General features: G+C 39.4%; 1 long non-coding RNA gene across 1 annotated transcript; it reads left to right on the top strand.

Moving 5' to 3' along the window:
- The first annotated feature begins 4,420 nt into the window (after nucleotides 1-4,420).
- Nucleotides 4,421-24,712, top strand: LOC129647707 (uncharacterized). Its single transcript, XR_008712451.1, has 4 exons — nucleotides 4,421-4,926; nucleotides 17,560-17,752; nucleotides 21,857-22,140; nucleotides 24,052-24,712. It is a non-coding gene; the product is annotated as an uncharacterized LOC129647707 (long non-coding RNA).
- Nucleotides 24,713-26,013: the final 1,301 nt, after the last annotated feature.

Genomic DNA, 26,013 nt, shown 5'->3' on the forward strand with positions numbered 1-26,013 from the left:
TGGAGGAGCCTGGAAGGCTGCAGTCCATGGGGTCACTGAGGGTCAGACACGACTGAGCGAATTCACTTTCACTTTTCACTTTCATGCATTGGAAAAGGAAATGGCAACCCACTCCAGTGTTCTTGCCTGGAGAATCCCAGGGATGGGAGAGCCTGGTGGGCTTCTGTCTATGGGGTCACACAGAGTTGCACACGACTGAAGCGACTTAGCAGCAGCAGCAGCAGTGTGGTAGTTTGAACATTCTTTGGCATTGCCTTTCTTTGGGATTGGAATGACAACTGACCTTTTCCAGTCCTGTGACCACTGCTGAGTTTTCCATATTTGCTGGCATATTGAGTGAGGCACTTTCATAGCATCATCTTTTAGGATTTGAAATAGCTCAGCTGGAATTCCATCACCTCCATGAGCTTTGTTCATAGTGATGCTTCCAAAGGCCCGCTTGACTTTGCATTCCAGGATGTCTGGCTCTAAGTGAGTGATCACACCTTTGTGATTATCTAGGTCATGAAGATCTTTTTTTGTACAGTTCTTCTGTGTATTCTTGCCACCTCTTCTAAATATCCTCAGCTTCTCTTAGGTCATACCATTTCTGTCCTTTATTGTGCCCATCTTTGCATGAAATGTTCCCTTGGTATCTCTAATTTTCTTAAAGGGATCTCTAGTCTTTCCCATTCTATTGTTTTCTTCTATTTCTTCACATTGTTCACTTAGGAAGGCTTCCTTAACTCTCCTTGCTATTCTTCGGAACTCTGCATTAAGATAGATATATTTTTCCTTTTCTCCTTTTTCTTTAGCTTCTCTTCTTTTCTCAGCTATTTGTAAGACCTCATCAGACAGCCATTCTGCCTTTTTGAGAATTTTTTATTGGGGATGGTTTTTATCACTGCCCCTGTACAATGTTATGAACCTCCATCCATAGTTCTGCAGGGATTCTCTCTATCAGATCTAATCCCTTGAATCTATTTTTCACTTCCACTATATAATAGATAAGAGATTTGATTTAGGTCATACCTTAATGGCCTAGTGATTTCCCCTATTTTCTTCAATTTAAGTCTGAATTTTGCAATGAGGGGTTCATGATCTGAGTCACAGTCAGTTCCTGGTCTTGTTTTGACTGTACAGAGCATCTCTATCTTGCCTGCAAAGAATATAAACAGTCTAATTTCAGTACTAACCATCTGATTATGTCCACATGTAGAGTTGTTGCTTGTGTTGTTGGAAGAGGATGTTTGCTATGGCCAGTGCGTTCTCTTGGCAAAACTCTGTTAGCCTTTGTCCAACTTCATTTTGTACTCCAAGGCCAAATTTTCCTGTTACTCCAGTTATCTCCTGACTTCCTACTTTTGTATTCTAGTCCCCTATCATGAAAAGGACATCTGTTTTTGATGTTAGTTCTAGAAGGTCTTATAGGTCTTCATAGCACTGTTCAACTACAGCTTCCTTGGCATTACTGGTTGGGGCATAGACTTGGATTACTATGATAGTGAATGGTTTGCCTTGGAAACTAACAGAGTTCATTCTGTTCGTTACTGCAATTACTGGAAAATATAATGTCACATTTGGTGTCTTATTAATGGTGAGATATTAGAGGTGTATATGCTAAAATGTTAAAGGCAAGATGCTCCCCATCTTCACTACAGTTTAACATATATCCCTTATATTGAAGTTTTTACCTGTGTACTTAGAATAAAGAAACATTAAAAACAGCATACTAATCGAAAAGGACAATCTCGTGCGTATGTGTGAGAGAGGGAGAAAGAAAGAGAAATTGAGAGAATGTTAAATATAGCACAAAATTGGATGGAAAGTATACAGATGCTTATAGCCTTATTATTTATTAGGAACTCAAGATATGGACAATATTGTATCAGCCATACAAAGAGTGTATTATTAATAAAAACAGACTTGTTTTTTTGCCCTCTAGATACCTATGATGTGATAAAATATACAAACAGACCAAATAAACAATCAACAAAGTAATATCATTATATTCTAAGACTACCTCTTACAAGAAGCTAAAATATGATTGTTGGCAAATTAAGGATGGATAACCCTAATACAGCAGGCTTCCCTGGTGGCTCAGTGATAAAGAACTTGCCTGCCAATGCCGGAGAAGCAAGAGATGCAGGTTCAATCCTGGGTTGGGGAGATCCCCTGGAGGAGGGCATGGCAACCCACTTCAGTATTCTTGTCTGGAGAATCCCATGGACAGAGGAGCCTGGTGGGCTACAGTCCATGGGGTTGCAAAGAGTCGGACCCAACTGAAGCGACTTAGCACGCATGCTTGCACAACCCTAATACAAAAAGTTTCTGAGAAGAGGTGGAGCATGAAGGAACGCGTGACAGCCTATATGAGTGGCAAACAGGAGCAGGGAGGAAAATGAAGCATGAGGACCAACTTGGGCAAAATGTGGCTATTTATGTGAAAAGCACCATATTGCTGGGTTAGTAGCAGGAGCTCATGTGCACAAGAAATAACCTTGTAAACAAGTTCAGACATTTCAACTCAGGGTGAGCAATTAAGAAAGGAAAAGGGGTGCCTATAAAATATCATTTCCCTCCATCTCTATGTTTATACTGTTCAAAACTCCACAGAGGTTTGTAGTTGAAAATATACAATAACAGTAATATTAATAATGATGAAGTTAACCTTTATTAAGCCCTACTGTATACTAACCATTTTGCTAAGTAAGGAATGCTAGCTTCAGCACCTGCAGTGTTCTTTCCTACTGCTCGGTTACTCTCTCAAAATTCATATGGGCTCTCTGCTGTCACAGAAGCCTGAGTAGAGAGCACTCAGGGGGTTGTATTCTGCCTCCCAGTCAGTCATAAGTGGGGGGCACACCGTGGCCCACCTCCCATCTGTGTCCGAAGCCCAGAGACACTGAGAGCTCAGGAGGTATTACTGTGCGTGCCCTTTTCATTAGCATTCAGTTTTGGTCTGTTGCTTATGATGAGATAGGACAAGCATTTTCAGGGTGCTCCATTAAATTTCTTCCTAACGCCTGAATCTCTTTATGATGGTGGGAAGATAAGATGTCCTTGTCCTCCATGTCCTTTTATTATTCACTCTAACCTGGTTCTCTAGTGTCTCCATTCACCCATTCTGAAGTCTTCTTTTCCTAATCTTTGTAGATTATTTCTCCATTCTTTTGAAGACCGGGTAGTTGGTTCTTAAATGTTTTCTGAGGTCCTTTCATTTCACTGAATTTTAAATATTTCAGCCAATTTGAAGAGTTCATAATGATGAATAAGATTAAGCTTGGAGCTTAACCTTTTGAAACTGGGTGACGCGTTAACTCGGCTGGAACGCTGGTTAATTTAACAGCAGGAGTTGAATTAACTTGTCACAGCTCTGCCATTGTTAAATTTCCTGCTTCTGATCCTTGTCCCAATCTTGCAGAGCTCAGTTGTCCTGGGACCAGGGGATGAGTCAGGGTGAAGAAGAGAGTGGAAATGGGGAAAGAAAGATGGCATGCTTTGTTAGGAGGGGAGCAGCCTGACTAGAAACGGCTAGATGAAAAAATCCGTTTTAGTTGGGGAAGACTAGAAGAGAAAAAGTGGAGGGGGAGGAAGTTTGAGAAATAAAAGGCAAAGCAAGCGGGTCATAGGGAGGGGGAAGTGAGAAATAGAGACAGGATGAGACAGAGAGAGAGGAATATATTATGAGGAGGCAATGGGCGATGTGACTTGAATTTCTTGGAAATGCGTTGCATTCAGCACACTAGAAACCTTTAATAGTGGCAGTCTAGCACTCAAAAATAAAATCATTTTTAAAATGATTAAAAATACCCTGTGCATTAGGCAAAGCTGAAAATATTGAATCACGGGATAATTTCACAGGTGATCTCAACAAAGAGAAAAGAGTTTTTTCTAAATTTGGCTCAGCAGAAATTTCTCTAAATTTGTAGATCCATGTCAAATATTTTTGTTAAACACAATTTATTCAGAAAGGAAGAGAGTAAAAGGTTGAGAGTGGCAGGGAAGGAATAGTTCAGAGAGCAATGAGTCCAAGGAGAGAAGGGGAGAGAGCATGTGGTCTTTCCCCAGGGAAGACGGGGAGCACATTTGTGGAGGTTGGGGACAGAAAGCAAAAGACAGAAGCAGCTGCAGCGGTTACATTGACAGTTATCTTTTACTTCAACAAAGTATCGGGCATTGATGGGCGGTGATCCTCTGTGCACATATTGCCCACCCTATGAATAACTCTCAAACATGCATCATCTCAGGTTTGCTATTCTCGCCCTGACAGGAAGCTGCGTGCACTAGAGTAAGCATCCGGGCCTTTAGGGCAGAGGCCTAATAACACCTGAAATGCAGGCAAAATAACCAGCCTGCTTCTAAGCACCAGCCACTTTGAGGTTCATCAATAGAGATCACCTGGAGCCTGTCTTCCTTTCGATTGTTTCAGCAGTGCCTTAACACTGAAAGGACATTTTCTTTTCTATTTGTATGATTTTGTCTCAGGGCTCACATTATTTTACCGATACTCTAACAGGTTTTCAATTTTCAAGGTAGTTGCCTGAAAAGACTGTTGGCTGTTCAGGAGCCTAACCAACACTCAGTAGCTGGATCTGAAGCGGATTACTAAGGATTCTGGGGCTTTTTGCTTCTGTCCAAAATTACTTTAAGGTATAGCTATCAGACAGCTGGGCTGTGTCTGATGGATCAAGAGAATGAGGCAAATGGAGAGAAGGTGAAAGGGATAAGTCAGAGATAGAGGACAAGAGGAAGGTTAAAAAAAAAAAAAAGTACAAGAGAGTTAAAGAGTGAAGGGTTTCTTGTTTAGTTTCAGGATAGAAACTAAACTCTCAAGGCGTTTTTAAATTCACCAGTTGATGTTAAAAGGAACTAAGAAAGTTTGAATCTGGGAAGCCAGAGAGCAATACACTGAAAAGTAACTGCAGTGATTCGATGACTTACCAGGTAAGACTGAACGTCTCTCCTACATCAAAGCAGTTGGCTGGAGTTTTGATTGCTTTCACTTTAGATATTCCAAGCAGAGGTACCATCATTGGTGAAGTTTGGGCAGAATTTGAGGGTATAAATTTGCATAGTAGTGTTAACCACATGCTTCCTTTTTCAGTGGAGGTAAATTAAAAATTTTCTCACCATCGAAAGTGTACATAAGTCTCATAATAAAAGCAACAGTAGTGGGAGGTGGATTTGTCTTCTTCTCCAGCATAAGGACTTAATTTTTCAAGCTCTAAGGGATCTTTAAATTAGTGTCTAGATAATCAACTCCAAGGGCAGCACTATATAGAAACTCTAATGCCTTCCTTGAACACAATGGGTCTCAATATTGGCACACCTGAGTTTGATTGGCCTTAGCATTTCCTTTAGATGATGAAAACGAAGTAGGTGAAATTCAAATTTAAAAAGAGAGGCATGAAACTTTCTACTCTCTTAGATGAATAAGACAGAGAAGGCAATGGCACCCCACTCCAGTACTCTTGCCTGGAAAATCTCATGGATGGAGGAGCCTGGAAGGCTGCAGTCCATGGGGTCGCTGAGGGTCAGGCACGACTGAGCGACTTCACTTTCACTTTTCACTTTCATGCATTGGAGAAGGAAATGGCAACCCACTCCAGTGTTTTTGCCTGGAGAATCCCAGGGACGGGGGAGCCTGGTGGGCTGCCATCTATGGGGTCGCACAGAGTCGGACACGGCTGAAGTGACTCAGCAGCAGCAGCAGCAGATGAATAAGACAATGATTTCCACTATGTTTCATGGAACATTATATTACATGAGAAAGATATTTCAATGAACTTATTTACAAAACAGAAATAGAGTCAAGAGGGTAAAAAACAAACTTATGGTTACAGGGAGTGGGGAGGGGAAAAGCGGGGAAGAGATAAATTGGGAGATTGGGATTGACAAATACATACTACTGTATAAAAAATATATAACTAGTAAATACTTGCTGTAGAGCACAGGGAACTCTATACTCTGTAATGACCTATATGGGAAGAGAATCTAAAAAAGATTTATGCATATGTATAACTGGATATATGGATATATGCATGGATATATGCATATGTATAACTGATTCACTTTGCTGTACAGCTGAAACTAATACAGCTTTGTAAATCAACTATACTCCAATAAAATAAAAAAAAAATAAGAAAAGTACTTTAATACTGTATATTTCCAGGATGTGGTAAAAAAAAAACCAAAACTTTCCAGACATATTGACTAGGGAATAATTTTCTTCACAGACTATCAATCCTTACACTTTAGAATATAGCTATTTCTTCTTAAGAATATTATATTAATAGTCACTGTTTCACCAAGCTTTCATGAACATTCTCAGAAGTAATTCACCTACAATCTATTCAGATGCAGGACAGAATTTGACCGTCCCAGTGCCACCAATATGATTTGGTGGAACTGCTTTGACACAAGGGACGTTTAACTATTTTTGTCATGCGAGCTTAGGCAGCACCTTCAGCTTGTTGTGACTTCTATTTGCGCTGGACAGTGGTGTCCCATAATTTTAGGGGTACAAGGTAAAGAGGGGCCACAGAGTTGCTACCAGGAAAACTGGTTTTCAAGGTTTCAGAGTTTCAGTGAGCTGAGAGTTTATTTATGTATATTCTGTAACCACAGAGAGGGGGAGATGCGGGCTTCTCTGCTGCACTGGGACAGGACATCTGTACTCCTAGTCAAATGGCTACCCAGGCTCCTCAGTGCTACTTTATGTGCTTGTAATTTCCATTATGCCTTTAGACTGTCATCTTTCAGCATATTTTCATTTATTGTTTTTAGCTACGATCAGGGCAGTAATAGGAGAGCAATTCTAGGGAGTGAGAGCACAGATAAAATATGTAGACCCCGGCACCAGTGGGGTCTACTTAGCCACACCTCATATTTCAGTTCACAGAAATGTGCGCGGGGACTGACATAAGTACTCCCTGTTGTGTTATTGCTTCTGGCTCAGTAGCCCTTTGAGGAGAACGCAGAATAAAGGACTGCAGAGAACGGGTGCCGTCAAAATGGCAGTGCTAGAGACGGTACCTACAAGCACCCGATAGAGTTTTATGTTTTTTTTAACAAATGTTTTCTTGATGTTACCTTTAAATCCCACCTGCAATTCCTTCTCTTGCCATCGACATCAGTCGCCTCTCTGCTTTTCAGGCTTCTTTTTGAGGCATCAATGAACCTAAAGGAAACCAGCATGATGGGAATTTCATGACAACTTGCAGCACATAGCGCTTTCTTGGCAAGCCATGTTATTGAATGGCATTCAGACTCTCACGGCAGGGCCATGGCTGATCAATAATTTCCAGGAGCCCCTTTTGATTGTGTCAGAAACAAAACCCAAGGAATGTGACTAGACCAGTTAGAAATAGTACCCTGACAGGAAAATTTCAGGGCAGTCAAAGGATAAATTATAACATTTGGTTATATTACTATGTGCTAAGGCTCTTTCTTGACAGGAGACATTTGGTTCCTATTTTCAGGCTACAGAAGACTTTAACTAAGCATAAAGATATGAGTGTCACAAAGGAGTGTTTCAAACAGCTACATTAAGAAATTGAGGTTGTCAAATCTCCCCTTGTGATTTTAAAGATAAGAAATGATCATCTAGGTATGCACTAAAAAGTTCCATTAGAAAACTCTTTTAAATGCTGTTATTCTGGTAAAGCCTCCCCACATGAAATGGAAATAATGTTATGACTCCTAAACTATTTTTTTCTCATTTTTCTAGCAGGAAAGTTTTTCAACTTGCAATATAGTATAGTTACACTTTTTTAGCTTATTATTTTCTTTAGTAGTAGTAGTTCTACTCATATAAACAGTTGTTGCATGATTAGCCAGAAATTCCAACAGTTTATTAACCTTTTTTTTTTACTTTTTAATTGTTTTTCATTTTATTTTTTTAAATTTTATTTTATTTTTAAACTTTACATAATTGTATTAGTTTTGCCAAATATCAAAATGAATCCACCACAGGTATACATGTGTTCCCCATCCTGAACCCTCCTCCCTCCTCCCTCCCCATACCATCCCTCTGGGTCGTCCCAGTGCACCAGCCCCAAGCATCCAGTATCCTGCATTGTACCTGGACTGGCAACTCATTTCATACATGATATTTTACATGTTTCAATGCCATTCTCCCAAATCTTCCCACCCTCTCCCTCTCCCACAGAGTCCATAAGACTGTTCTATACAAAAGAGACAGTTCATTAACTTTTAAAATGCATGTCCAGAATACTGCTAAAATATGGGAGACCTCGATAAATATTTTTGGGTGATGAGGAACACAAAACCCTCTCTCTTCCTTTGTGTTATGCATGTAGAGAGCAGAAGACATCAACTTTTCCAAACATCACCATCATTAGTGCTATTTATTGATGGCTGCATGCATTGAATACAATATGACTGGGAAGAGGGAAAAGGAAGACTTCCTAAGTGGTGCTGGGGATAAAAATTTTGTCTTCCAATGCAGGAGATGCAAGAGACTTGGGTTCGATCTCTAGGTTGGGAAGATCCCCTGGAGTAGGAAATGGCATCCTCACTCCAATATTCTTGCCTGGGAAATCCCATGGACAGAGGAGCCTGGCAGGTTACATCTATGGGGCTACAAAGAGTCGGATGCAACTGAGCAAGGAAAAGGATCTTGGGCTTCTTATTCTCTTGTAAATTTTCAAACTGAAGGTCAGACTGGCTCCATGAGTATTTTTTAAGCCATAAATGATCATAGTAGAATTCAGAAGAAGATCTCCCAGACTCCAAAGACCTTGTTCACTCTTTAATACAAGACTGTGGCCTAGTCAATGACAAAAAGTTGGAACTAACAGGTTATTTTGTTTTCAGCTTCAGTTATTGATCTGTAAAATGTGAATAATGTTGTATTCATTCCATACATTTCAAAACTATTGTAAATAAAAGGGATAATTGATATGCAGAAATTAATATAATAGGCTTCTAGTTACTGCCATTCATCATCATCATCATCATCATCATTATCCTCTTCAACCAGTTTGTAATGTGATATGTAGAGTTGTGGTAATAAGTCTTCTTAAAGGGATAAAGTTTATATTGATCAGCACTCTGAAAGGGTCTGACTTGACAGAGAAGAGGAAAGGTCATTGAAGTTTAGAGGAGATGTATGTGCCATAACTTGGAGGTGAGATAATTTTAATTTAGTTTTATAGAGGATCTTTTAATCAAGACTCACTGGCTAGGGTTGAGAGGAGGGGCATATGTGTGATGGCAGTGGCAATAATGGCAGTTAGTAGTTTTCATTCATTTATTTATCAATAACCTCAGATATGGAGATGACACCATCCTTATGCAGAAAACAAAGAAGAACTAAAGAGCCTCTTGAAATTCAGGAGGAGAGTGAAAAAGTTGGCTTAAAACTTAACACTCAAAAAACTAAGATCATGCATGGTATCTGATCCCATCAGTGCATGGCAAATAGATGGGGAAACAATGGAAACAGTGAGAAACTTTATTTTTGGGGGCTCCAAAATCATGGCAGATGGTGACTGCAGCCATGAAATTAAAAGACACTTGCTCCTTGGAAGAAAAGCTATGACCAACCTAGACAGTATATTAAAAAACAGTATATTACTTTGCCAATGAAGGTCCATCTAGTCAAAGTTATGGTTTTTCCAGTACTCATGTATGGATGTGAGAGTCAGACTGTAAAGAAGGCTGAATGCCAAAGAATTGATGCTTTTGAACTGTAGTGTTGTAGGAGACTCTTGAGAGTCCCTTGGACAGCAAGAAATCCAACCAGTCAATCCTAAAGAAAATAAATCCTGAATATTCATTAGAAGGATGATGTTGAAGCTGAAACTCCAATACTTTGGCCACCTGATGTGAAGAACTGATTTACTGGAAAAGACCCTGATGTTGGGAGAGACTGAAGGCAGGAGGAGAAGGGGACTCCAGAGGTTGAGATGGTTGGATGGCCTCACTGACTCGATGGACATGAGTTTGAGCAAGCTCCAGGAACTAGTGATGAACAGGGAAGCCTGGTGTGCTGCAGTCCATGGGGTCACAAAGAGTCAGACACAACAGAGCGAATGAACTGAACTGAACTGAACTGAATTCAATAAACAGTTAATGAGTACCACTCTATGCCAAACAAAATAGTAGCTGTTTGATGTGTGAGTTATATAAAACTGATTTCTGCAAGTAATGAACCTCTACTCTTCAGAGTAGAAAAGAGAATGGAAAGTGTTGGAAAATAGAGCTGTGTACTTATACGGTGGTAGCAATGAGCAAGAAGAAGCTAGTTTTCTTGAGAAGACTGAGAAAGTTTTACTAAAGGATGATGCTCAAAATAGTACTTTTGAAATTGTAGTTTGAATTTCAGATGTGTGGCCCAAGAGCTGACCAGAGAAGTGAACTAACATGGTCAAAATTCACGCTAAAGAAATTCCTTTATCTATAGGATGGAGTGGAGACTGGGGATACAGAAATATATGAAAAATGCTGTTTTGCATCATTTAGGTAAAGGATAGGGCCCAACAATGGATGTATTTTAAATAATTAATGGGTGAGGGACTCTGTGTCAAAGTTAAAATAAGAGACATGGAAAATCTGATATTATATTTACAAGCTTGAATGTTGTCAGAGATAATCACGCCTTTGATATATACACAGAAAGATGAAGAGCCATACAAAATATCAGCTTGAGTGGGAGTTAATTATTCCCAGCATGGAGAGAATTTCAAGAAGATATCAGCCAATAGAACTGACTGGCAAAATTTAACAGCCTACAAGCTTATTTTGTTTCCAGTATCCACAAATCTTATTAATTAAGCTTATTTTGTTTCCAGTATCCACAAATCACTGCAATGGATAAATATGAGAGATGATAAAACTGATTTTATTTCCTTTTTGAGTTTGTTAAGAGTACAGAAATAAAAATAAAAACAGTCACTGTATCAAAAAGGAAATATTCAATCATACTTATTTCAGGACCCAAAGTGACTTTGGGATTATTCCTTTCTACTGTCCTTGATTAGTATTAACAAGTGAACTAGCCCTGTTTATGGATGTTGTTGTTGTTGTTCAGTCGCTCAGCCATGTCCAACCCTTTGCTACCCCATAGACTGCAGCATGCCAGGCTTCCCTGTCCTTCACCATCTCCTGGAGCTTGTTCAAACTCATGTCCATTGAGTCACTGATGCCATCCAACCATCTCATCCTCTATTGCCCCCTTCTTCCCCTGCTCTCAATCTTTCGCAGCATCAGGGTCTTTTCCAATGAGTCTCCTCTTTGCATCAGGTGGCTAAAGTATTGGAGCTTAGGTTTCAATCAGTCTTTCCAATGACTATTTAGGGTTGATTTCCTTTAAGGTTGACTGGTTTGATCTCCTTGCTGTCCAAGGGACTCACAAGAGTCTTCTCCAACACCACATTTCAATGGCATCAATTCTTCGGTGCTCAGCCTTCTTTATGGTCCAACTCACATCCATGCATGACTACTGGAAATATCATAGCTCTGAGGAGACAGACCTTTGTCAGCAAAGTGATATCTTTGCTTTTAATATGCTGTTTAATTTGGTCATAGCCTTTCTTCCAAGGGCAAGCGTCTTCTAATTTTATGGTTGCAGTCACTGTTTGCAGTGATTTTAGAGTTCAAGAATAGAAAATCTGTTACTGCTTCCACTTTTCCCCATTCTATTTGCCATGAAGTGATGGGACTGGGTGCCATGATCTTAGTTTTATGAATGTTGAGTTTTAAGCCAGCTTTTTCACTCTCTTCTTTCACCCTCATCAAGAGTCTCTTTAAATTATGTCTAAATTACTAATACCCAATGCAATGACTTCCCTGGCGGCTCAGATGGTAAAGCATCTGCTTACAATGCACGAGACCCAGGTTCAATCTCTGGGTAGGGAAGATCTCTTGGAGAAGGAAATGGCAACCCACTCCAGTATTCTTGCCTGGAAAATCCCATGGGAGGAACCTGGTAGGCTACAGTCCATGGTGTTGCAAAGAGTTGGACATGACTGAGTGACTTCACTTTTCACTTAATACAATGTAAATGTTATATAAATAGGTGCCAGTGTGGGGCATATTTAAGTTTTGCCTTTTGGAACTTTCTGGAATTAAAAAAACTTTTTTTCTATCCATAGTTATGCCCATGGATGTGAAACCTATGGGTATGGAGGCCCAGCTGTGTTTGTTGGGCATGCTAGCCTGAGGCCTTGCTCCTGTTGCCTTTATATGGGGGCCTTTGTCTGCCCCTTTAGACTTTGTCCTTTTCCCCTTTCTCTTCTATCTAGCTCTTTGGAAGATGGAGAACAAGAGTGAATTTACATCCCTAATCCCTGATATGGGGCTATTGACTGCCTTTCCACAGAGGAGTTGAGTTGACTCAGCCAAATGAAGTTCTAAATAGTGCCTGTCAATTTCTTACCTCCAGTGTGCTCCTTGCAGGGGGAACTGGCAGATCCTTCTTAGATTTAGGTCAAGTGTGTTAAGTAAACACATTTCTCTCCCATCATAAAATTTGAACCATAAGAGAGGAGGGGAATTCCTTTGGCCCAGCACAAGCCTTATAGGACAACATTACCTGAGGCTATTTGGTCAAGTGTGTGCTAAGTCTCTTTAGTTGTATCCAACTCTTTTCTGCCCTATGGACTGTAACCACCAGGCCTCTCTGTCCATGGGATTCTACGGGCAAGAATATTGGAATGTGTTGCCATGCCCTACTCCAGGAGATCTTCCCTACCCAGGGATCAAACCCACATCGCTTATATCTCCTGCACTGGCAGGCAGATTCTTTATTAATAGCAACTACTTGGGAAGCCCCTGCTTGAGCAAGGCTGCATACCAATATGCAACTTGTACTGAAGCACCTGACAATAGTGACTACTCCTTCTAGTACTGTTGAGAGCATTGCCCTGTGGAACTAGAGATTCCAGTGACTTAGTCTCCTAGAGGGATCAGAAGTCACTCAGTCGTGTCCGACTCTTTGCGACCCCATGAATTGCAGCTTGCCAGGCCTCCCTGTCCCTCACCAACTCCCGGAGTTCACCCAAACTCATGTCCATCGAGTCGGTGATGCCATCCAGCCATCTCATCCTCTGTCGTCCCCTTCTCCTCCTACCTCCAATCACTCCCAACATCAGAGTCTTTTCCAATGAGTCAGCTCTTCGCATGAGGTGGCCAAAGTATTGGAGTTTCAGCTTCAGCATCATTCCTTCCAAAGAACACCCAGGACTGATCTCTTTTAGAATGGACTGGTTGGATCTCCTTGCAGTCCAAGGGACTCTCAAGAGTCTTCTCCAACACCACAGTTCAAAAGCATCAATTATTCAGCGCTCAGCTTTCTTCACTGTCCAACTCTCACATCCATACATGACCACAGGAAAAACCATAGCCTTGACTAGACGAACCTTTGTTGGCAAAGTAATGTCTCTGCTTTTGAATATGCCATCTAGGTTGGTCATAACTTTCCTTTCAAGGAGTAAGCGTCTTTTAATTTCATGGCTGCAATCACCATCTGCAGTGATTTTGGAGCCCCCCCAAAATAAACTCTGACACTGTTTCCACTGTTTCCCCATCTATTTCCCATGAAGTGATGGGACCAGATGCCATAATCTTAGTTTTCTGAATGTTTAGCTTTAGGTCAAGTTTTTCACTCTCCTCTTTCACTTTCATCAAGCAGCTTTTTAGTTCCTCTTCACTTTCTGCCATAAGGGTGGTATCATCTGCATATCTGAGGTTATTGATATTTCTCCCAGCAATCTTGATTCCAGCTTGTGCTTTTTCCAGCCCCGCGTTTCTCATGATGTACTCTGCATATAAGTTAAATAAGCAGGGGACAATATATAGCCTTGATGTACTCCTGTTCCTATCTGGAACCAGTCTGTTGCTCCATGTCCAGTTCTGACTGTTGCTTCCTGACCTGCATATAGGTTTCTCAAGAGGCAGGTCAGGTGGTCTGGTATTCCCATCTCTTTCAGAATTTTCCACAGTTTATTGTGATGCACACAGTCAAAGGCTTTGGCATAGTCAATAAAGCAGAAATAGATGTTTTTCTGGAACTCTCTTGCTTTATCAATGATCCGGCGAATGTTGGCAATTTGATCTCTGGTTCCTCTGCCTTTCCTAAAACCAGCTTGAACAATACATTATCCCAGAACCTATCTAGTCTGAATTCATGGATTCAGAACACTGTAAACATGGGACAGATTTCTCGCACATAAACTCCAAAAAGGTAGCAGGTTGCAAAGATTTGATCTGAAAGGAGTCACATTTTCAGAAGCTTGGAATCAGCTTCTAGAACTGGTTTTTCAGATATTCATGGTCAATTCAGAGTCCCCAGGGGATTTACAACCAAAGAATGGAAAATAGCAGTCTCATCCATTTGGAATTTGTCATTTGTATTATTTACATTACTAAACAGAGTCAATCTGAAAAATGTTACCATAATGACAAAGTGAATTAATGTAGGTCTTAGAACAAGTGGAACACTTAATGCTGTCTAAGAATTTGGCTCATTAAGAAAAAGCAAAGAATCACTTCTTATCTTGTAACAATTTCTTAGATTTTACACTTTTCCTTTGAGGAATGGAAAATGTAAAATTGATATGGCAGTCATTTGAAATTAATTTCAAAAGCCTACTCAGTTTACTACTTAAGATCAAAGTACATTTTCCTGACATTTTTTGGTACTAATTACCATTACAGCTTAATTGACTTCCATTTGGGGAAGTATATATACGTGTGTTTATATATGTATAACATACATGCACACACACATAATCATGCAATGCTATTTTGTGGATACATGTGTTTATGTGTATATACATATATTTATGCACATATGTATTAAAATATGACTAATAAGAATTGACTTATTAGAACATATTAAAGGTGTTTTACAAAATGAAATATAATAGAAACCAAGCATAAAAGTGATTTAAAGATTTTTGTGTAAGAAAAATTCTATTCTAGCTGTCTTGCAACACTGTGTAAGACCTTTTCAAAATGTGGAAGCAAAAGCACAAACCATTCTCCCAGCTTTCTCTTTCTCTTTTTTTCTTCACATTTTATAAAACTGCAGTTTTATTGCTAGATAATATGGTAAAAAAGATTCATTGTAAGGGTTACCTAACAACGTTGGTGGTGTTGATGAATAGTTGCAATTAATACATTCCCTTAATTAGTCTGATACCCAGAAGATGCACCTGGCAGGTCATTTTAATACTACAATTGATTTATAGCTGCTAGAAATGATTTTACCAGCTATCTTCAGAGAGTACAATTAGAGCGGATTTCATTTTTTTATGCATTTTCACTGAGGAATAAACATAAAAGGTCTATGTAATTCAGAACAAAGCAGCTATAATGTACTAATGGTTTATGGATTTTATTAATATTCAGCTAACATTAGAGGCAATTTTATGGGAAAGCAACCTATTTTCCTTATGAAGTATTCAGTTTTTTAGTATCTGAGTGCTTTGTTTAAAAAATAAATGTTGATATTTTCCAATAAGTTGCTTCTATTTCTTATAGCAAAAATGCTATATGTTACAAAGTATGAAAAAAGAAAATAAGAATTTTAGGTGCTGTTCATTAATTGCATGCATTTATATACTGCATATTTACTTCTTAAATACATGTAAATTCTAAAGTAAGTCATTAAGCATTCATGTGATTTAAATAGTGCTTCCATTAATATAATTGTTGAGCTAATGGATGAACTCTATCAGTAATGGAGGGAGTTGCACTCTGTGGTTGAACAGGTAACAGAATATTTTAAGATCCTGATTACATATCTGGCTTTTCATCCCCTGTTTATCTGGGATATTAATTTTGCTAATCGGGAATCTTTCTCCTTCTCACTCACTATCCATGACATGGGACGAGTTTACTCGTTTAGTTTAAGATACTAGGATAATGAGAAATCAGCTCCACTGATAAAGCTAATAGTCCTGTGAAAATATATTTATATTTAAATATACCATTTCCATGAATAAAATGAACTCTACCTGAAAAATGTCTTTATCAAAGTGTCAGTGAACTTCTGGTAGCTCAAGAAAAATTTTCATATTAAACAATTCAAAATTTCTTTAAAATTTCCTCTATGACTAGTTAATGAGAGTCTACTATGTGTAAGTTAGGAAGTGCTGTGAATTCAAGAAGGAAAGAACAAAAGGTCTCTGTCAACATGGAATTAGAGTCTAGTGGGGAAAGGCAGGAGGATTCAACTGATCCATAAATACAAAATCATAAGCATCATCTAGTGAAGGAAAAGCTGAGGAGCTTGTGAAAGGATATCACAGGAAAGCCTGGTTACTGCTTCATTTCTGTATTACAGATTCTAAACTAGAAATTGGCAGCCTGGTCTAAACCACAGAGAAAAATCACAGCACCCATAATGTCCCATAAAATTATTTCTCCTCTTTCAAATGTGAAAATTCTTCTGAACCTCCATCAGTAGGTGAGCTTAGATTTATTTGCTTGGTTTTGTTTTTAGTAGTTAGTAATAGATTTGCAAAGTCATTCAAGCTCTTGTCAAAATTTCCCTCTACATCTTGGAAAGACAGCAATAGAGTTCAGAATTAAGTGTTCTAATTTTCTGGAATTCTATTGTCTACATAAAGTATCATTTATCAAATCTTACCACATGTTTATGTGTTCCTCTTTAACATTTTTTTAAATTGAAGTATAGTTGATATTGTTACTGTTGTTTAGTTGCTAAGTCATATCTGACTCTTGTAATTTCAGTGGGCTATAGCCCACCAGGCTCCTATGTCCATGGGACTTCCTAGGCAAGAATACTAGAGTGAGTTGCCATTTCCTTCTCCTGGGGGCTCCTGATCCAGGGATCAAACTTGTGTCTCCTGCTTTGTCGGAGTTGTGTCGGCAGGAGGGGGTGGAGGTGGTTCTTTACCACTGAGCTACCAGGGAAGCTCATAGTTGATCTACAATATTATATCAGGTGTGCAACACAGGTGATTCACAATTTTAAAAGATTATATTCCATTTCGAGTTATTATAAGATACACAGGCTTTATTCCCTGTGTTCTACAATATATCCTCATAGCTTACTTGTTTTACATGCAGTAATTTGTACCTCTTCATTCTCAACTCTTATGTTGTGCTTTCCCTCATCCCTCTCCCCAGTGGTAACTACTAGTTTGTTTTCTATATCTGTGAATCTGTTTCTTTTTTGTTATATTTTAAAATATTTTGTTATTTTTTATATGTCCTTGTTATATTTACTAGATAGATTTTTTTACATATAAGTGATAACACATAGTATTTGTCTTTCTCTGATATTTTACTTATATATCCTCCACATCCATTTATGTTGTTGCAAGTGGCAAAATTTCATTCCTTTGTATGGCTGAGTAGTATTTCAGTAGTATTCCACCCACTTGACACACACACACACACACACACACACACACATATATATATATATATATATATATGTATATATACACACACACCACATCTTCTTTATCCATTCATCCATGGTGGATACTTCCATGTCTTGGCAACTGTGAATAAGGCTGCTGTGAACATTGGGGTGCATGTATCTTTTCAGCATAGTGTTTTTGTTTTTGTTTTCAGATATATATCCAGGAATGGGATTGCTGGATCATATGGTCATTCTGGTTTCAGTTTTTTGAGACTCTTCCATACTGTTCTCCATAATGGCTACACCAATTTACAATCCAAGCAACCGTGGCAAAGGTTTCTTTTTCTCCACATCCTTGCCAACCTATGTTACTTGTGGATTTTTTGATGATAGCCATTCTGACAGGTATGAGATGATATCTCATTGTGGTTTTAATTTGCATTTCCCTGGTGATTAATGATGTTGAGCATCTTTTAATTTTACAACATGTATTTTTCAAAATAAAAATTTCTCAGCCATACTGTTCTGTATAACTGAAAATTATTCAAAATTAACCTCAATTGATATGTCTAGAATCATTAAGGCAAGGTGATCCCTCAAGGTCTTTAATTCTGTATCTTTAAGATCTTTGATTCTGTACCTTTCCTGCAAAAACTACAAGTTAAAAAAAAAAATCTAGGCTTGTTACCAAACAGTGCAGTTACCCATAAAGGTTCTGATAGTCCCTGGGGAATGAATGTCCTAATGCCTGTATGAAATTAAATGATGATTCCCACTAGGATTAAAGGGCCATGGGAATTTGGAAGTTTCTAGTTATTGAAAGCAAAAATGTTTTTCCCTGCTAACATTGTAGCATGTCAAACAGAGGGTTAAAATGTGTTGTCTTTTGGCTACCAGTGCCTGCTAACCCCTTTACCACCACTTCTGTGGTTCTGCTGGAGTCAGTAGCGCTTCCTAAATTACAGGATTGGGACATCAAGAGGTCATTTTACTCATCCCCTGCTTCTGGGCAGGACAGTACTTAATTATCTCGGCTCACGAAGCTCTCTCTGAAACCAGTTGATGCATAGATGTAATCATTTGCCTTGGGGGAATCTATGTAGATAGATTGTTTTTGTTTATTTGTGTTTTTGGCAAATGAACATTTAAAAGTGAAATTCTCTCCCACTTGATTTTGTTCACAATGTGGTCTAAATTATATTCTGCTCTGCTTCTCATGCTGCAGGAGGTTTTTAATGCCGAACAGGATCACTGACAGCCATCTGTGCCTGGCCCCAGGCACGGGCTCTCCTAGGATATGTCTACACTCACCTGTTGGCACCACAGGTTTAGGCTGTTAATATCATTTGAACACTTTGCATTGAAAGAAACACGAATAAAAAGGTAGTTTTCTGTCCTGTGAAACAGTCATTATTCTTACAACTTGCGGGGAAGTTCCTCCTTTCCAGTTTCTTCACTGCTGGCTCTTGACACAAATCATGTCACATTATGTTGTTTTTTAATTTTTATTTTTAAAGATCTAAAACTAACTTCTGATATAAATACTTAAAAGTTAGTTGTCCCTGATACTTTCTCTCCTTGTTTCCTATGAACATGCTTATGAAGACATAGGAAGTAATGCAAATCAAAACACAAAACCAATCTCTAGCTTGCAAATAATTTTAAAACAAGAAACAGAACAATCTCAATCACCTAAAAGAAAGTAGGTGGACTCTTTCTTCTTTCAAAGTGCGCTTCCAGACTCAGAAACCTACCATCTATATCAGCAGATGAGGGGACATCTCACCTCTGCATGGGTGAGTTGTAGGAGCTGGAGAGAAACTAACAGCATCTTCATCCCCTGGGGGAGCTTGTGAGAATTGAGGGATCTCAGACCCAGCTCAGACCTACTCAGTGAGAATCTGCATTTGAACAAGATCTGCTACGGGTGATTTGTGAACTCATCAAAGTTTGCCAGAGCACCCCTTGAAATGTTAAGACTCTTTCCCAACATGCAGTATTGAGGAATGAACATGTTGAGAAAGATTATAGATGTTGAAAACATACAAATTTTAACCCAATATTAGACTTTTAACCAAATAGTAATATGATGGTGTTCTACTTCAGTTCATGTTCACAATTTTCAAGTTAGGAGACCTGGTTTAAAAAGCATCTTTTTTTCTCTTTACCTTGCAAGAGGGTTGCATAGAACATGAAAATAACCTTTTTTATTTTTAAAAATTTCCATTTTAAATGTATGCATTTAATTAATGCATGTAATTAATTTATGCATATTTTAACATATTAAGGGATTCCCTTGTGGCTCAGATGTTAAAGAATCTGAGTGAAAAAAAAAAATCTGAGTGCAATGCAGGAGACCTGGGTTCCATCCCTGGGTCAGAAAGATCCCCTGGAGAAAGGAATGGTAACCGACTCCAGTATTCCTGGAGAATTCCATGGACAGAGGAGTCTGGCAGGCTACAGTCTATGGGGTCGCAAAGAGTCAGACATGACTGAGTACTAACATGAAACAGATTAAATGATGTGAGACACAACATTGTGCTGTAATTTGACAGAGACTATGCAGTGGCAGACAGCAGTCACTGATTCTGTCATAACTTACTATCTGAGCCCTCCGATCAGCTGCGAATATACTTAAAAATCAGAACATACAAAGTAATCTCAACTGTTTAGGAGAAATTAAGAAGATATACCAATTGCTAATGATGATATGCATTAGGATTCTGGATGAGTTAATTTTTTCATTTTAATTTTTCTGTATATCCCAGTATTGTTATAATAAATATGCATTGTGTCTGTGTGTGCATGCTCAGTTGTGACCAACTCTGCAACCCCATGCACTGTAGCCCACCAAGCTCCTCTGTCCATGGAATTTTCCAGGCAAAAATACTGGAGTGAGTTGTCGTTTCCTTCTTCAGGGGATCTTCCCGACTCAGGGATTAAACCCTTGTCTCTTTCGTCTCTTGCATTGGTAGGTGGATTCATTACCACTGAGCCACCTGGGACCTCCAAGTATATGTTATCTTTTAGTCAAATTATATTACTTAAAAATTAACTCATGCAATTTCGTTCATGCAAGATGTCGAAAGTATGTTAAATGAGCAGAAAGTCTGGAAGTACACCAGAATATTATCTATGCTCTTCTGTATTTTTAGTTTTCTATATAGAAAATATTATTTCTTCTATAATGGCTGCTGCAACAGTTTCAATAAATGTCTAATAAGTAATTTTGAATGAATAAATGCATGGATGTAGAATTTATTCCATCACTAATGTTAACTGTGAGGTATTCACATTATGAATTAGTATAGTATCACTCGTAAGGATTGAATTATGTTAATTTGTACACATACAATCAAGTCAGGTTAGTGATAGAAAACTAATCTCCAGTGCCCGCTTGCTATTTCTTTTCTCCTAAACATCATGGCATTTTGTTAATGGCTTAACTAAACTTTCCCAAAATTTAGAAACATATGGTTTGAGATATAGTTCCTTAAAAAGTATTTACATTTAAATTAATTAGCAATCCCAAATCTCTAGCATGTAATATAAGTGGTAATGTTGATAGAATAATTGAATTTTGGCTGGTAGGTATAGACTACTAAATTCAGAGATTTTAAATATTTTCAGCTCTGGGATCCTTTACTGAAAGTATTCTTATTTTGAACATGAAAATGAAGTACACACAAGAAATTCTGGTTGTTTGTGGTTGGGGGAGTTCAAGTTCTTTTCTACCTATTAATCAGGGTCCCTAGAAGCCTGGATTTGGAAGCATTTGGATCACAGGGTTAAAGTAGAATATTTTCCCCCAGGATACAAAATGGTACACTAAAATTTTCTGATTACTTACCATATATATATATACCTATCACCTTTTGTGATCTTCTCTGAGCACTGAGAGTTTGTTGCTCGTATTGCTAGTGAAGAAAGTTAGACACACCCAATGGACTACCCAATTTGATACTTCCCTTGAGCACCAAAGCCGGGCTTTGATCCCAAGTTAAAAGAATGCAAACCTCAAGTACTTTCAATACAAGATGATGCTGTACACATTGACATAAACAGCCATCAAGTTAGTAGTTATTATTAACTGCAGAGGCAGTATCCTGTTGTTTTAGTTAGTTAGAATAGGAAAAAGGAGTCCAAAATGGTGGTGGCTAAAAGACAACGAAGAGAGAAGCCCACCAAAATGGAACAAAGGAAGGTCTGAGGACTGGACTGAGAACCTCAGGTGAAACCAACAGCCCTCCTGGCTAACCCAGTTTACATAGGGCAGGATCAGGGAGAGGAGAAAAACACACACACACACACACACACACACAAAGAAGGGCCAAAATTGAGCCACTCACCTCTTCTTTTGGGTCAGCCTGCCCTCACACCTTGAGGATGTATTTTCTTTGTTTGCCAAACAAAACTGAAATGTAACTGAGCTGTAACACTGGTCTGCTGTTTCAACTGAACTGTAACCCAGCTGTAACACTGGTCCGCCCTTTCAAATTTTTGCTACAGCAAGACAGAACTGAGGAAATTATACACTCCTCCAACATATCTGGTGCCGTGACTCAATTTTAACCTGGCTGAAACAACCTCGGCTCAGCCCCCACAAGGTGGAGACCAAGCACGGCAGAAGCCCAACTCCGTGAGCGCTCACGTAGTGGAAGCTGAATGCAAAGAAAACGCCATGTAATGGAAGTGACAGGAAGCCCAGTGTGTTGGAAAGTGGGACATCAAAAACAAACTCAGCATAAAGCTCATGAGGCTCAGTCTCAGATTCCAGAAGACCTCTGGTTAAGGTAGGAAGTCCTCACCCCTATGGCTGGAGGGACATATGGATAACAAAATTTTAATTCCTTTACAATCTCTTGTTTCTTGTTTCCTCGAACCCTCTGTGAACAGGTGAGTGGCAGTGGGTGCCATTGAGGAACTCTGGCAGGGGCTACTCCCCAGTGTATTCTGAAGGTTCCACTGTCTGTTGCGTCTTAGTAGCTGTTGAGTGTACTTGAGGGTACTCAAGCGGGTGAGGGTTCTTTGTCCCCAATCTTCTTTGTGCCAAGGATCAGGCCAATGAAAACTGAGCACAGGTCAGGCATTTAGCAGATTTTCCAACAGGTTATGAAGGGGATCCCTCAGCGCATTTTCCCCACTGCTTTTTCCTCCCATCCTTCAGCTCCTCTCTCCATCTATGCCACTGCTTACAAAGTATTGGGCAGGTCATCATCTTTCCATTTCTAAAAGTCGTGTTTGAAACTGTTTACCTGAGATTGGGGCTCAAACCCACGTGGCAGGGACTCTGTGCTATGCTTAGTCACTCAGTTGTATCTGACTAGGACTTGAACCTGGCCAAAACCCATGGTGCCTGGTTTCAGGACCTAATGAAGCTCAGGTTCTTGATGTCTCATGGCAAAAAATTCAGTGAGAGACACAGCAATAGGTAAGAGGTAGATCTGTTCAGATTCAGAAAGAAGCACAGTCCACAGAGTGTGTGATTTAATATGCTAATGAGTGGGAGAATCATTCCAATAATTGGGGAACCACCCATTCCTTGTTTTTTTGATAGTGCCTTGGAACAGTCCTGGTGCCTCTGGGTGTGTCATTTAGCTTGCAGACTGAGAATCAAGGTTTAGTTAAATTTGACTTGTCTGTCGTCTTGCACCCATTTGATTTTAATTGGTTTGTCATGCCCTTGGTCGATGTCATTCCTTCAAAAGTCCTGCCCTGTCTCCTTCACTCCTGTTTCATGCTCTTTTTCTGAACCCTTTCTGGACACATTGTTGATGTTGCCTCTACAATCTTCTGGAGGGACAACCAGAAAATAGCTGGTCTTTGGGAGGGAAATACTGTATGATACCAAATCCCTCTAGATATTCAGGCCTTCATCTTCCATGTTTCCTACAGCATGTTCAACAACAGCATCTCTCAGTGAACACTCTAGGGTGGGTGACAGGCACACAATGCCTGCTAGAAGCCCATCTGTTGGTGGCATCCCTTCAAGGACAATTGGGCTTCCAGGGATAATGTTTGCCACTTTAGGAGTTAGTCCTGCAGGCCATTTGGGCCCAAACTTTACTGCCCATCTCCTAAAGTTGCAAATATATTAGTGGATCAAATCTCCACTCCACTTTTATGGAACATCTGGTCTGTTGTCTCTTATCAATTTGTTCTTAAGCCACTTACTAACTCCTAAAACCAGGACTCTGCCCCCTTGTAGGCAACACCACTCTATCCCACTTATTACTAAAATACTCTTAATGCCCCAGATGGACGGGTCACGGTGGAGAGTTCTGACAAAATGTGGTCCACTGGAGAAGGGAATGGCAAACCACTTCAGTATTCTTGCTTTGAGAACCCCATGATCAGTATGAAAAGGCAAAAATATAGGACACTGAAAGATGAACTCTCCAGGTCGGTAGGTGCCCAATATGCTACTAGAGATCAGTGAAGAAATAGCTCCAGAAAGAAGAGACAGAGCCAAAGCAAAAACAACACCCAGTTGTGGATGAAACTGGTGATAGAAGCAAAGTCCGATGCTGTAAAGAGCAACATTGCATAGGAACCTGGAATGTTAGGTCTCTGAATCAAGGCAAATTGGAAGTGGTCAAACAGGAAATGGCAAGAGTGAACATTGACATTTGAGAAATCAACGAATTAAAATGGACTGGAATGGGTGAATTTAACTCAGATGACCATTATATCTACTATTGCAGGCAGGAATCTCTCAGAAGAAATGGAGTAAGCATCATGGTCAACAAAAGAGTCTGAAATGCAATACTTGGATGCAATCTAGAAAATGACAGAATGATCTCTGTTCGTTTCCAAGGCAAACCATTCAATATCACAGTAATCCAAGTCTATGCCCTGACCAGTAATGCTGAAGAAGCTGAAGTTGAATGGTTCTATGAAGACTCACAAGACCTTTTTCGAACTGACACCCCCCAAAAGATGTCCTTTTCATTATAGGGGACTAGAATGCAAAAGTAGGAAGTCAAGAAACACTGGAGTAACAGGCAAATTGGGCCTTGGAGTACAGAATGAAGCAGGACAAAGGCTAATAAAGTTTTGCCAAGAGAATGCACTGGTCATAGCAAACACCCTTTTCCAACAACACGAGAGAAGACTCTACACATGGACATCACCAGATAATGAAATCAGATTGATTATATTCTTTGCAGCCAAAGATGGAGAAGCTCTATACAGTCAGATAAAACAAGACCAGGAGCTGACTGTGGCTCAGGTCATGAATTCCCTATTGTCTTAAATTCAGATGTAAATTGAAGAAAGTAGGGAAAACCACCAGACAATTCAGGTATGACCTAAATCAAATCCCTTATGATTATACAGTGGAAGTGAGAAATAGATTCAAGGGATTAGATCTGATAGAGTGCCCGATGAACCATGGGCAGAGGTTTGTGACATTGTACAGGATGCAGGGATCATGACCATCCCCAAGAAAAAGAAATGCAAAAAAGCAATAAGGCAGTCTGAGGAGGCCTTAAAAATAGCTGTGAAAAGGAGAGAAGCAAAAAGCAAAGGAGAAAAGGAAATATATATCCATTGGAATGCAAAGTTCCAAAAAATAGCAAGGAGAGATAAGAAAGCCTTCCTCAGTGATCAGTGCAAAGAAATAGAGAAAAACAACTGAATGGGAAAGACTAGCGATCTCTTCAAGAATATTAAAGATACCAAGGGCACATTTCATGCAAAGATGGGTTCAATAAAGGACAGAAATGGTATGGACTTAACAGAAACAGAAGATATTAAGAAGAGGTGGCAAGAATACACAGAAGAACTGTACAAAAAAATCTTCACCACCCAGATAATCACGATGGTATGATCACTTACCTAGAGCCAGACATTCTGGAACGTGAAGTCAAGTAGGCCTTAGGAAGCATCACTATGGACAAAGCTAGTGGAGGTAATGGAATTTCAGTTGAGCTATTTTAAATCCTAAAAGATGATGCTGTGAAAGTGCTGCCCTCAATATGCCAGCAAATTTGGAAAACTCAGCAATGGCCACGGGTTTGGAAGAGATCAGTTGTCATTCCAATCCCAAAGAAAGGCAATGCCAAAGAATGTTCAAACTACCACACAATTGCACTCGTCTCACGTGCTAGTAAAGTAATGCTCAAAATTCTCCAAGCCAGGCTTCAACAGTACATGAACCATGAATTTCCAGATATTCAATCTGGATTTAGAAAAGGCAGAGGAAACAGAGATCAAAGTGCCAACATCTGTTGGATCATCAAAAAAGCAAGAGAGTTCCAGAAAAACATCTATTTATGCTTTATTGACTTTATTGACCAAAGCCTTTGACTGTGTGGATCACAATAAACTGTGGAAAATTCTAAAAGAGATGGGAATGCCAGACCACCTGACCTGCCTCCTGAGAAGTCTATATGCAGGCCAGGAAGCAACAGTTAGAACTGAACATGGAACAACAGACTGGTTCCAAATTGGGAAAGGAGTACTTCAAGGCTGTATATTGTCACCCTGCTTATTTAACTTATATGCAGAGTATATCATGAGAAATGCTAGGCTGGATGAAGCAGAAACTAGAATCAAGATTGCTAGGAGAAATATCAATAACCTCAGATATGCACATGACACCACCCTTATGGCAGAAAGCAAAGAACTAAAGAGCCTCTTGATGGAATTCAAAGAGGAGAGTG

This window comes from Bubalus kerabau, chromosome 3 (assembly GCF_029407905.1).
Source record: "Bubalus kerabau isolate K-KA32 ecotype Philippines breed swamp buffalo chromosome 3, PCC_UOA_SB_1v2, whole genome shotgun sequence".
Classification (NCBI taxonomy): domain Eukaryota; kingdom Metazoa; phylum Chordata; class Mammalia; order Artiodactyla; family Bovidae; genus Bubalus; species Bubalus kerabau.